The following is a 12,854-nucleotide window of genomic DNA, read 5'->3' on the forward strand; positions in this document are numbered from 1 at the left end:
AGTAATCTCTTCACGAAAAAAAGGCAGGAATGTTTTATATTGGGATTTAAGATTTAAAGGGTTTTTTTCCCTCTTTGTTGTCATAACAGATGATGATGCCTTAAAAGCCTTCCCTTACACTCTGAAGTGACACATCACAGGCTGTTAATCCTGCCCCCAGGTCAGGCTAAATTCATCTTTCATGCTCATTTTTATAAGGAAGTGGCAGCTGCAGAATAGGCCTGAGTTCCTTAGGGACATGTAAAGCAGTCTTTAATCATAGAGGGTTGTTAAGGAAAACAATCTGTTGTGTTAGTAAAAGTTGATGATTCAGTTTGAATCCTTATACTCTAACATGGCATGGTAAGGCACAAACCTGAAAATGGATATTACACTTATTTTATAAGTGACCAGCAAATATTCACTCACTGGAGTAAACCTGTTCCAGGACTTTGCTGTTTTTACGCTGAGAAGGAGACTGGCTGAATGTATCATACTAAAGAGAGCTTTAAATTGCACATAAAAAACACCCTTGCAAGGCCCGGGTCAAATAATTGTCTTTACTGATATTTTGTCATAAAAGTTCATCATTGCATTAATTTTATTAAACGCACTAGTATGTTTTCTGTATAACTTAATCTGTCTCATAAAAAAATACCACTAATTATGTTTTGTGCGTGGGTTTGTGTCCTGTGTGATGAATCAGGGTCATGAGGATCATGGTCTCAGGGGGTGACAGGCAAATGCAGCTGAGATAAGACCAAGCAGCCTAAATGGGCTTGTGTTTTCAGTAAATCCCTCGGAGACAATTATCAGCCGTCAGCGCCTGTCCCATTGCCTTTTTAATTCCTACACAAAGGGCACCTACTGATAGTAAAACCATCTTGGGCTTAGCTGTCTCTTTACTGATCTAACATATGAAATTTTTTCTTTTATCACACATTTGCTTTTAGTAATATGCACACACCACTCTCTCTCTCCTCTTCTTGAAGGTTTCTATACAAGTGTGCATTTTAATATGAAAAAGAGGACCCATGCTTTTTTCATTTCAGTCTGTATGAAGTGCCCTGACCTGGAGTCCATTTTGAAAAATATAGCGCTAGAAGGCTGCACATTATTAGGAAATGTCCTACATGAAGCATGCAAGTCATTTAGCCCTTATATACTTCAGGATTGATTAAGCTATTTGGCACTCATGCTTTGTGATGGACCTATAATTAAACTCACCCAGATCACTTCATCACAAGAAGTAGTCTGGTTTCAGTGGTCCTTTATTTTTTTTTAACCCTACAATGTAAAGCATTGCTGTTTAGTGAGGGCAAGGGCTGCGCTGTATGAACATAATATGAATCTATAATGGAGAAAGTCTGACTGGGTGCGAGACTTCCTCATATTCACATGTTTTATTCACACCTGATCATGCTTATCATTTTATGTGTATCTCAAGTGTTTTTCTTCATCGAGGACAAAAGTTTTGTCCATTGCTGGTATACGAACAGACCAGATACAATTTCATTTTTACAGTAACACAGTTGGTACATTATCATATCTTATTAGTATATCTGCCTTGGCACACAAAATGTGTTTATTTGAATATTTATATAACATATATCAAACATGCTAAATATTTTCTTTGTTGTTTCACCGTTTGATAATATGAGATTGTAGGAGATAATCTCCCTTACTTATCCATGCACCTGCTACTGCAAACAACAGAATCGCTTTGTTTGCATAATTTAGAGTACTCAAAATAGTTGTGTTTAAGATTTCTTGCTTTACAGACTTGATCCCTTAAACAGTGCGATTAAAGAGATTTACGTCCATAAAGACAGCAGCTATCTAATGTTTGTATTTCATTGGGATTTTAAAGTTTAATACTCCATTGGTTGACGAACAGCAACCCCAACAAAGCTTTCAATTCGTCATTTAGCTATTTTAGTTTAGGGGATTTTTCAGTCAACACAGGATAATCTTCTTTAGGCAGCTGTTAAAATAAGAAGAATAAAGCAAAATAAATAAATTATATATATATATATATATATATATATATATATATATATATAAATATATATATATATATATATATATTTATATATATATATATATATATATATATATATATATATATTTCAAATTATATATATATATATATATATATAAATATATATATATATATATATATATATATATATATATATATATATATATATATAATATTTAAATATTAACACAATAAAACAAGACTAGATAGCGGTTATTTTAATAATAGTAAAGGTTTAAATATTTTAACAAAACAAAAAGCTCCAGCCACTGCTAGACTTTACCACATTGTATTTAGGGGAACACTTAGCAACATAATTAATGCAGCCTATTGTGGTGGTTAGGTTGCTAGAAGGCTGCTGTTGGACCATGGTTTTGTGTTGAACCGTTTCCAGCTTTTTGACACAAACTATGGTTTTCCAAGGCACCATAGAAGCCATACAGTGAAGCAAAATATGTCAAATTCCATATTTATTTTTGTGAAAGGAACACTATAGTGTTGGACTACCTGTTTATGTGTCCAGCCTCTTCCCCCTCCCTCCGCGGAATGGAGTAAAAATATATTTTATCTTTTCTTATCTCCACACTGGTCTTGCCACTACTGGCCCTGCTTCTATGACTGAGATAATAAATCTTCATGATCTTAGCCAAGCCAGTACTTTTACATAGGAAAAGATTCGGAGGTTATTGCGCATGTGCGGTAAAATTACGCTTTACGCAAATCAGCATCTCCTGAGATGCATTGCGTGGAGACGCTGAATGTAGGTACTGCAAGAAATGTAGAACTGGGCTTGGAAGCACCTCTAGTGGCCGTCTGAGTGACTGCCACTAGACCTGTGGCAGCGTTTTTCATTGCTCAACCTGCTGGAATATGCTGTAGTGAACAGCACAACTACATTAAGCTGTAGATGTGTATGTCTCTTTACACTGTAACTGTGGAGCTGTAACATAAAATGATGGTAACGTTTAGCCATTGTCCAAATGTCTTTGATTGTGCCAATAAGAAAGAAACTTGAGCAAAGTGCATATTATTGAAACAAAAGATAATCAAATGCCAATGATATTCTGTCCTGTATGGTTTAGTTTAGAATGTTTGCTTCCATCTACCTACATTTATTGATCCTTGCATTTTTTTCACATTAGTGACTACACACCAACAATGAAGTCTTCTACCTATTGTAAATTGCTGTATTGATTTTAAACATCTATGGAATTCTTTTGTCAGCCCATGTGCTTTTTAAAAAAATAGCACTGTGCACATAAATTGTTGTTTTCCAGCCAAATAATGAGTAGCTCCTTACAAAATATTATTTCTATCTCACCCAAACACTTGTCAACGTTGTAGTGTCCATTTCACAAACTAAAACGCTCCTGACAACATGTTCTAGCAGCCTTGGTTGATCTCTGGCTACAGTGATCTTTACAACATTTTTCAAGTCAAGTGCATGCTTCCTACAGCAGATCGGAAATATGTTAGCAGATACATTTTTTCTCTTAAATGTTATTATATTCTGCCTTCATCACACTCATGGTTGTGATAGTTTACTTAAGTACTCTTTACTTTGCTAAGTGATATTTACAGTATCTATTAATATTCTCTGCATGCAGCAAACATAATTATTAGTTTTAACTTCCTAAATGTGACCAACATTTAGCTTTTTTTTGCAAGTTGGATGTTTGCTTATCTTTCGAATGCTGTTGATGGAAAATCATTAAAGTGAAATAGTCCAGAATATATGACAACACCTTCTTCACACCATAGAGTTCTAATATGATTCTTACCCACTCATCCATGTCAACCAATCAAATGACTTAAATGATCCAATTAAGCAACGAGGCACTTATTTCTTGAGCACTTGCATTTACGATTCCTTCCTAATGCAGAATTTACTTTGCACAAATAAACATAGCATAGAAACGTATGTAAAATAGGGAACAAAAGTCAAATTAAAAACGTAAAATCATTTATTGTTTAACCGAGTTCAAATATTTGGCATTTAGTGAATATTTTGACTGCATGTGCTGCTGCCAATATTCAATGGCATTAAGTTCAACATTAAAAACTACTAAAATGAAAATATGCAGTTTTTTTTAAATAAAAAATACACAGTGGATCACAAGGCAGATAACAAAGGCTCGGATCATGCTACTCAGATCATTGCAACGTACACAGCATGTTACTTATTATAACATGCTCTACATATACATTGACCGACATAATTTCCCATTTAGGGTACACTGCAGAGCCAGGCTTGAGGAGATAAACTGCAGTTTATCTCTCCTAAAATATTAAGTTGATGGATTTACTTTAAAATTCTAAATGCATGTTTGCTTTTTTCACGGAAGGGTATCTTGAGATTTGGGAGCCTGTTCCATGGGTGAAAGGATACACCAGGCACAGTCCAGTTTGTTTTGAACAGATACTCCACTGCCAAATTCCAGGTTATGATCGGTAAAAAATGAGTGCAATACCCACCCTGCAGTTTTAAGTTAAATAATACATGCTGCAAATAAAATAAAATTACATTGTAATTATGCTCACAGTTTGTAATAAAGTAGTATTCCCTTAAATTTCCCGGTACTACTTGGACCAATAGTCATCTAAAACTACCATTGATGAATACCATTTTCAGTAACAGTAAATATGAATTTCTTTAATTATAGGTTGTTTTTCGAAGAATTCATATCATTCCATATGTGTGTTCCTTTAAGTCACAAACAAATCTATATTATTCTCTCAAAAGCCATGTATATTTTATGCATCTGTGTATATGTATATTCATCATACACAAAAAGTTTGACATTTCAAAAGGTACTCCTACCCTTCAATTTACTTTGGCAGGTATGATATCTTATTCAAACAATCTAATTGCCACACAATCTTTCAACAGCACATCATCTTAGCACCTAGCTGACAAGACCAGCATTCACCTGAGGGCCTCATTACACTGTGGCAGTTCAGTGGGACAAAAATACCTCAACAATACCTGCTCAATACCCAAGCTTCTGACTGACAAGCAAATAATTGGGCTAAACAAACCCAAAAGCACAGTGCCGCTGCCAGAAACTAGTGTGTGCTACAAGTCTTTCACAATAACAGTCAGAGCTGTGACTGCTTCACGTCAGAATGAATCTTTGAAAAGCAGATAGTGGTGACATATGGCAATGACAGCTATAGAACTGCCATGCTTGTTACTGCAGAATGCAAGGTCTCTTAGTCAGGAGTCTAAGTACAACAGCACAATTCAAGAAATGTGAAAAAAAGAAGATATAGTATCTCAGCAGAGATTTTACTGGATTTCATATGGCATTAAACAACATGCAATTCTGCAACTTATGTGTGGATGGTGCATATGTAATATTCCAATAAATAGCATTTATGCCACGGAGGAGGTCAGGCTCAAGTCAGGCTTATTGAGGTTAGTCTTTGTTTAACCCCTTAAGGACCAAACTTCTGGAATAAAAGGGAATCATGACGTGTCAGACACGTCATGTGTCCTTAAGGGGTTAAAGGAACGCTATATTGTCAGGAATCCAAACATACACTCCTGTTTAGGTGACCGGCCCTGATCTAATTGTGCTGAAAAGGTGATTTTACTAACCTTTTCTCCCATGCCACACCAGTCTTAACCTCTTGATAATTTTTTTTTTTTTTTTAGTAAATCATTGGGAGGCTATTGGGCATGCGTGGCAAAACACCACACTGAGCCAATCAACATCTCCTCATAGAGATGCATTGAATCAATGCATCTCTATGGGGAAGTTCAGCGCCTCCATGCAGAGCGTGGAGACATTGAACGTCAGTGCTACACACTGTGCAACACTGAACTAGGAGGCACCTATAGTGGCCAACTGACTGCCCTTAGAGGTGTTACTATGCACCAATGTAACCACTCTCTTTTCTCTGAGAAGGCAGTGTTTACACTGAAAAGCCTGCAGGCACCGGCTATAGACATTAGAACCACTACATTAAGCTTTAGTGGTTCTGGTGACTATAGTTTCTCTTTACGTTATGATATAAAGTATACATTTTCTTTTAAAATGGCTTTTTTAAGTGTGTCTTGGTTAATAAGTGTAAAGCTTTTAATTATGTTTGATGCATTTAATTTATGTAAAGCTTTTAATTATGTTTGATGTTTTTAATTTGTATAAAGCTGTTAATTATGTTTGATGCATCTGATTCTAAATGGAGCTGTCCCTATCTTAAAATCTAAAGTTGTCGTCATCAAATTCTATTTCCTGCCTCCCAAGTTAATAAACTGCCACGTCTTGAGCTAATGTTTTTATGGAGCATTGCTGGAATTGTTCAATGATCCAGGGCCTTTTTCCCATAGCACTATGGAGAATGTAAGGATGCAGGAGCATTTGGGCATGTATGGAATAGAGGGTGAATCTGTACTAGAGGTAAGATTATTAATATAATATATACCCAGAAAATATGATACTTACTATAAATTCTGAGGTTGTAGGCTGATCCCACTATAACTGTCAAATTAAATTTTGTTATAGCTGTTACATTTTTGGCAGTGTGACAATATAAATAAATGATAACGTCTTTCATTAGGTTGCTGACACCTTTCTGATCACTTCTGGCAGCCTGAAAATTTCCAACAATGCAATTAGGTTTACTAATAGATAAATAACAGCTTCAATATCAAAATCTGTTCACAGCAGAAAAAAATATAATAGAATAAGCACTTTGAAAACAATTATAGCTTCATCTTTTTCGAGTTTCAAAATATGTTACTGAGTCACTCATGTGACAGACAAATGGTTAAAGAGCATTTGAACACTGAAAACCTATTGATTTAAAACCTGACAGGCATGACAGGTGAACAGGAAGGTTAAGGTTTCAGGCCTTGTTAGTTAAGTGTATAGAGGTGGATTAGCGGTGGAGAAATGATGCTAAAAAACAACCTTTACATTCTCAGGAAATAGTAAAATAGTGAGATAGTTTAATGCAAGACAAATCTGTAGAGAAATAATGAGCTTCAGTTGATTTTAGGATCTGTATGCAGAATTCACAGTATGAAACATATTTATGGTACATAATAACAACTAAGTCCTGCAAAAGTACTCTGAGTACTTTATCCCAAGATGACCACTAGATATGAACTATTACTCGTACCGTGCTTATTAATGTTGAATGTGCCTGGCATTATTTACTGCTATACCCATGAAGCAGAATATTCAAATGGGTCCCTCATTTAATAGCCAGGCTAAACCAGGCTAAGCTCAATAGGCAAGTCAGTCTTGAACGAATGTTTCCCTGGAGTGCGTTTCCAAGGCAACTGTGCCCTCGGGGAATAAGAAAGCACAGCTGCACCAGCCCCCTATTCTCTTTTGACAAGATGTTGACTGTTTGAGAATGCCATCTCCTCTGGGATTAATAGCTTACTTAAAGACGAAAAATGGTGATGCCAAACAAGTCCTCCATAACTGGCGCCCACTTTAATGTAAAATGAGAATGACAATTAAATGGATTTAAAAAGCTTATGGCATTCTTGTCCAGATCTGCCTGCTTATGACTGGCTTGAAAACAATGACTGCTCATTTTAATATTAAAGCTCAAAAGCAATATGTCACTAAGTAATATAACATGGCTACTGAGTAATATTTTTCCGATAACTAAGTGACAGATTAGCATAACTGTGTCACTGTACAAACAGATACATTATAAACACACGGTAAGCAGGTTAGGCAAGTTTTATATGTAAATCTGCAGCAGGGGTGCAGAAGGTAATTTGTAAAGTAATTAGTAGAATTAAAACATAATCGCTACTTGAGTCAAATAAAAAGGTCAAACTCTCTGTGATACAACAGGTGTAAACCGACAGATATAACAGAACTGTTATTTCAAAGGACTCTTGAATAAATGCAAATGTGCGCCCTTCTTAAACTTAGTCAATATACACTCAAGGCAATTTTCCTTCCAAAAGAGCACTTGAAAACAATTCATTTGCTCGAAGCTTGCTATCTAGTAAGCAAAAGTTTGCACTAAGCATTTAAACAGCCCCTTCAGGCCCCATTCAACACACCTTCCTCAAATAGATATACCGTGGGAGTCTCTCACTAGTCCTCTGTGTGAACATATGCTTTTAGGTGCAGCTGGGTCAGCAATCACACAGGAAAAAATATGACCCTGATAATCTCTGGAATGTCAATATTTCTTTACTATCTTGGTTTCACATGATAAAACTGATTATGATAAAGGAAAGATTGATGAAAACTACTATTCACATATAATGACTGCCTTTTGTTTAAAGGGGCAGCCTAAGCACAATTCTCTCTATATACCACTGCAGTGGTTTTGATGCTAGTAGGCAGTACCCTGTTTTTTGGTCAACCCGTTTTAAGCTGATGGGCTCAGCCTATCACTGCCATCCAAATATAGACAAAACTTATAATGTTAATGTGGAAGTAGAAGTGGCAATGAGGGCAGACAATGAGTGTCACAGGTGTGACCCAAAACCAGCTTATGCCCACGGTATGCTAGCACCATAACCACAGCAATGCAATACTGTGACTGCTCCTTTAATGAGGTATATTACATTTCTCTGCAAAAAGACACCATCAGGATTGAGTGTAAATGTTAAATTACATAGAACTCTGTGTCAACATTTAGCACTATGCCACACTCCACATACATCAGCAGAAAGTATCTAGGTGATAAACCCTATATAGTCAAAAGATTCATCACCAGACAAATGAAAACACACAAAGAGAAATTTGATAACTGGTGATAAGCGGGAGAAATGGGTCTCCAGTGAATTCTATTGATGCCTTAGAAAATTCAGATATATCATACCTTAGTAAATATCACTGTCTACAATGAAGGTAATGTGCCATCCATCTTATTTGAATTAAGGATCTGTCTCTAGAGTAGCATGTTATAAATTCCAGTCAGACATGCGTGTCCTTTATAGCATGGTGCCCCTATAATTCCAGTGTCTCACACAGCCACAATGCTTGCCTGACCCAAGTAGCGGCCTTCGGTATTTCCAACTACAGACACATTTTCCAGGGCCAGAATATTACTTTTAGCAGCACACTGGAGTTACCAAACACAGCGGCTGACATTTCTTAAAGACTGTTTTGTTCTGTTCAATTTCCCTGTTTGATTTAAAATGTTTAAGGTTTTCAATTCCCTCGTGTCAATCTCCCTTTATTTTTTTTTCTCTACTGTTACACAGAGGTTCAATGAGCAAGTTAGAAGCACTCTATCACAGTGTCAATTGAGACAGGCCATCTGCTGTGTTCCAAATAAAACCAGAGAATTTAGTTTGGATTTCTCTGGATTATAGTGGAAAACTAAATGTGGATAAATAAATCTTAGAAATCACCCTATCACTGTGAGTACACATTTTCATTTACCGTATATTGATATAAATTCCCTACCTCAAATCCCCATAGATTGTTAGCTTGTTTGAACAGGGTCTTCTTCACCTCTAAATTTCCCCTGTTTATACCGTAATTGTAAAGCACTGTGGAATATAATGATGCTATATAAATTATAATAATTATAAAACACATAAAGATGTTGATTGGACATCATTTGGATTCCTGTGCCTTAGGACTCTCACTTTTCTTTGTATTGTTATATATATGTTTTATTTATAAAGTGCTAAATATGCTTAGCTTTTTACTGGTAACATTTCAGTAAAACGTGTACAGTAATTATATACAGATTATCATAGCGCCTCTAATACATTAAGATAGGAGGTCCCTGTGCTGTAGTTCGTACAGTACCCTTAATTAAGATTTAATCTCTGTGAGCTATCTAAAGCAAACAGATTTTGTGTTGTGTTCTGCAAGAAACAAATTAAGACCTTATATCCATTGAGTGTTAAAATACACTAGAAGGAGTTTGAATGCAAAATGGGTTAACTTAACATATTCTGTAATGCTCATTGTGTCACCTTGTACTGCCTCTACCCCTATCTAGCCTAACCCTTCCTCATTATGGTTGGACCCTGCTCTTGAAAGGACAATGTTGTACTTATCAAAGAGCAAATACAATTACCCTTCATTAAGCTGATGACCTATGCAGCAAAATATATTTGCCTGGGTTAAGAAGAAAAAAGGGCGAGAGAAGTCTTGTGTAAACAGCAGAACAATATAGCTCTATCTTATCTCTAGAACTTATTGCTGCTTGTCGTAACTGTGTGCTTTACTGCCAAAATAAAATAAATTGAATCAGCTCGCACATGATAGCATGTTCTTTCCTAACTCATACTAATTGCTTAGCTAATTGATGTTTGTTGAACTTTCTCCATTTCATTGAGTGATTAGGTACAAAGCTAACAGTTGACATCTGTAGGCGCTTAACTGGCGTCTGTAATTACTGTTAATGGTAAATAATTGTTAGTTAATTGGAATGGTAACTGGCTGAATGGAATCCAGATTGTGAAGCAACAAAAAAAAAAAATCTATTTAAATAAACATACATATTATAGGAAAAAATACATTTTATCTCAATTGTGAAAAACACTAAAAGATCTAGCAAGTGTTTATAAGCATAAAATACAGTCACTGATTTTTTTTTGCTTTATTAATGAATATTCTAAATGTATCATTCCTAAAAAAATATATATTTTTTTATTTAAACATTAAAGTGCTTTTTTAAATGTATTCTATTGGTCTTCGAAATATAGTACATTATTTCAATGTGACAGTCCCAAATGTTACTGTCGTGTCATGCTTTATGAGAAAATGCCACTCAACTCTAACGTTGAATATTTACATAATTACATAAATTACAAACCTTACAATATAAAGGCTTTCTAGGTATGTGCGCCCATTACTTAAACACATTTGGCTTATACAACTGATGATGAAATGTCAAACTGACTTGCTCATAGGGCAGACTCATTGTCCAGAAATGTAAAGCAAATATCTGATTTGAAAGCTTATTAAATCTTTCTAAGGAAGCCAATTATGTTGCTAGGTTTATGTTGACTTCTCTTTAAAATGTCCAATTTGGCATTTTTCTAAAATATTACCATGTGTGCATTAATGTCCAAAAATAGCAACATTTAATAGACTAAGGTTTCATTGAATTCACTCATCATTTAAACATAAAAAGCCCTGCTCATTAAAATGAAATGAGACAGCACCAATTAAGAACTGTGACTTCAAATGCATTGATGCAAAACATCACAAAACAAGTATGTGTACTGACAAAATGGTTGCTGTGTTGGGAGGATTGGAGGAGAGCTGCAAGGATTGGTTGCAAGGTTCCGTGAATAAGTTAGTAAACGCTGATATAACAATTATCCAGTCTACAGATTCCGTAGGATTAAAGAGTGTTAAACTGCTAATCTAGGAAATCTCATTAATCATACATAATGTATTGTTCTAATTGGATATCGATGCCTAAATCCCATTTACAGACCTTGTACAATCAGACTGCTGTGTGAATTGGGGTTTTAAGAGGAAAGATATGATTCACGGAGGAGAAAATTGACCTTTCATTTCAGCTGTTTTTATCCTCATGGCAAGAAACATCACATAAAGCGCAAAAAAATATATATTTTTTTTAAAACATGGGACAACTTGCTTTGGATACTAACTCATACATAATGTTCTTCAAACTGACAGCTTTCTGACAATCATGTCATTCACCTATCAACCCAATGACTAAAGAAACAGTAATCAAAGCTAGAAACACACATAACAAAACACACATGGACATACTAACACAAACAGGGAAACGCACAACTGTTTTCCAACACATATTGACATTACCATACAACTGTGGATCGTCTTTCAACTTGTTTAAATGTTCATGTTTAGACTGCTAATCAGTGTAGAAAAAATATGCCTTTTAACCTGTGTCATTCTTCACCCAAGGGATGCATGAGTGAAGAAAAAGATAAAATACTAGTCAGCTTAATTTTTTTTGGAGCACCTGTGTATATCAATTGATTCTGCTCAACCATTCAAGTTACCAGGACAAATTAGCATATGGCAAGACGGAGAACTCATGAACAGAGAAGAATGAACCCATTTTGATGGAAATAGAGGCCAAAAGAATAATCACCATCTACTCAAAGGCTTATTTGTGTATGGATTCCCAAGAAAAGCTTAGAAGAGCTGATGTTGATTTTGGACTACACAAAGAAGCCTTAATTCTTTCAAGGGAACTAAATCACAACGGAAAAAAAGAACTCAAGTAGAAAGTCTTGCTGTCAAGAATTCTTATTGAAAACCAAATAGAAGCCACAAATCAAACCCTGTAAGTAAACACAAACAAGAAAACGGGAAATGTGTTTCATTGAGTAAAAAGAAAAGAAAAAGAGAGTGTTGAGAAAGAAAGCCTCCTCTTCATCCATCACTTCTCATTCTTCTAGTGAAGAGAGCCCTTCACCATCTCATTTAGGAATGTTGATTGACTGGGCTGGTATCTATTCCTTTGGATAAAACCCAATAAAGGCCTTACTCAAATTCCAAAGCTTTTTACAGCAAATTAGGGAACTACAAAGCTATTATCACACATGGCAACCCGTATTTTCACCCTGTGTTTTTGTTTTTATATGTCTCTCAGAGGGTTAGCACTATTGATTTTTTTATGGTTACGTTTATACACCAATACGAAAAAAAATAATGTTTTTTAAAATGTATAAAATAAAATAGAGAGTGGCTGAAAAAAATTACGGGTGTCTTAGTGACTATTTTATGTATGTTCACTTTTTAATAATTGTTATTGTTTTATATGACACGCTGTATTCACTGAACATTGTGTTGGCTCCATTTTTCAAGTAACCTTTTCTGCTTTTTAAAATCTGTAGCATATCAACATTATGTAACCTATCTAACGCAGTGGGGGGAAATTC

At 35.3% G+C, this 12,854-nt stretch overlaps 1 protein-coding gene across 7 annotated transcripts in view; it reads right to left on the reverse strand.

Annotated features, from left to right (window-relative positions):
- The window catches only part of AUTS2 (activator of transcription and developmental regulator AUTS2), a 1,446,188-nt gene that overhangs the window by 80,195 nt on the left and 1,353,139 nt on the right, over positions 1 to 12,854 (reverse strand). The window lies entirely within an intron of this gene.

The sequence above is a fragment of the Pelobates fuscus genome, chromosome 1, assembly GCF_036172605.1.
Source record: "Pelobates fuscus isolate aPelFus1 chromosome 1, aPelFus1.pri, whole genome shotgun sequence".
In the NCBI taxonomy this organism is placed as follows: Eukaryota; Metazoa; Chordata; class Amphibia; order Anura; family Pelobatidae; genus Pelobates; species Pelobates fuscus.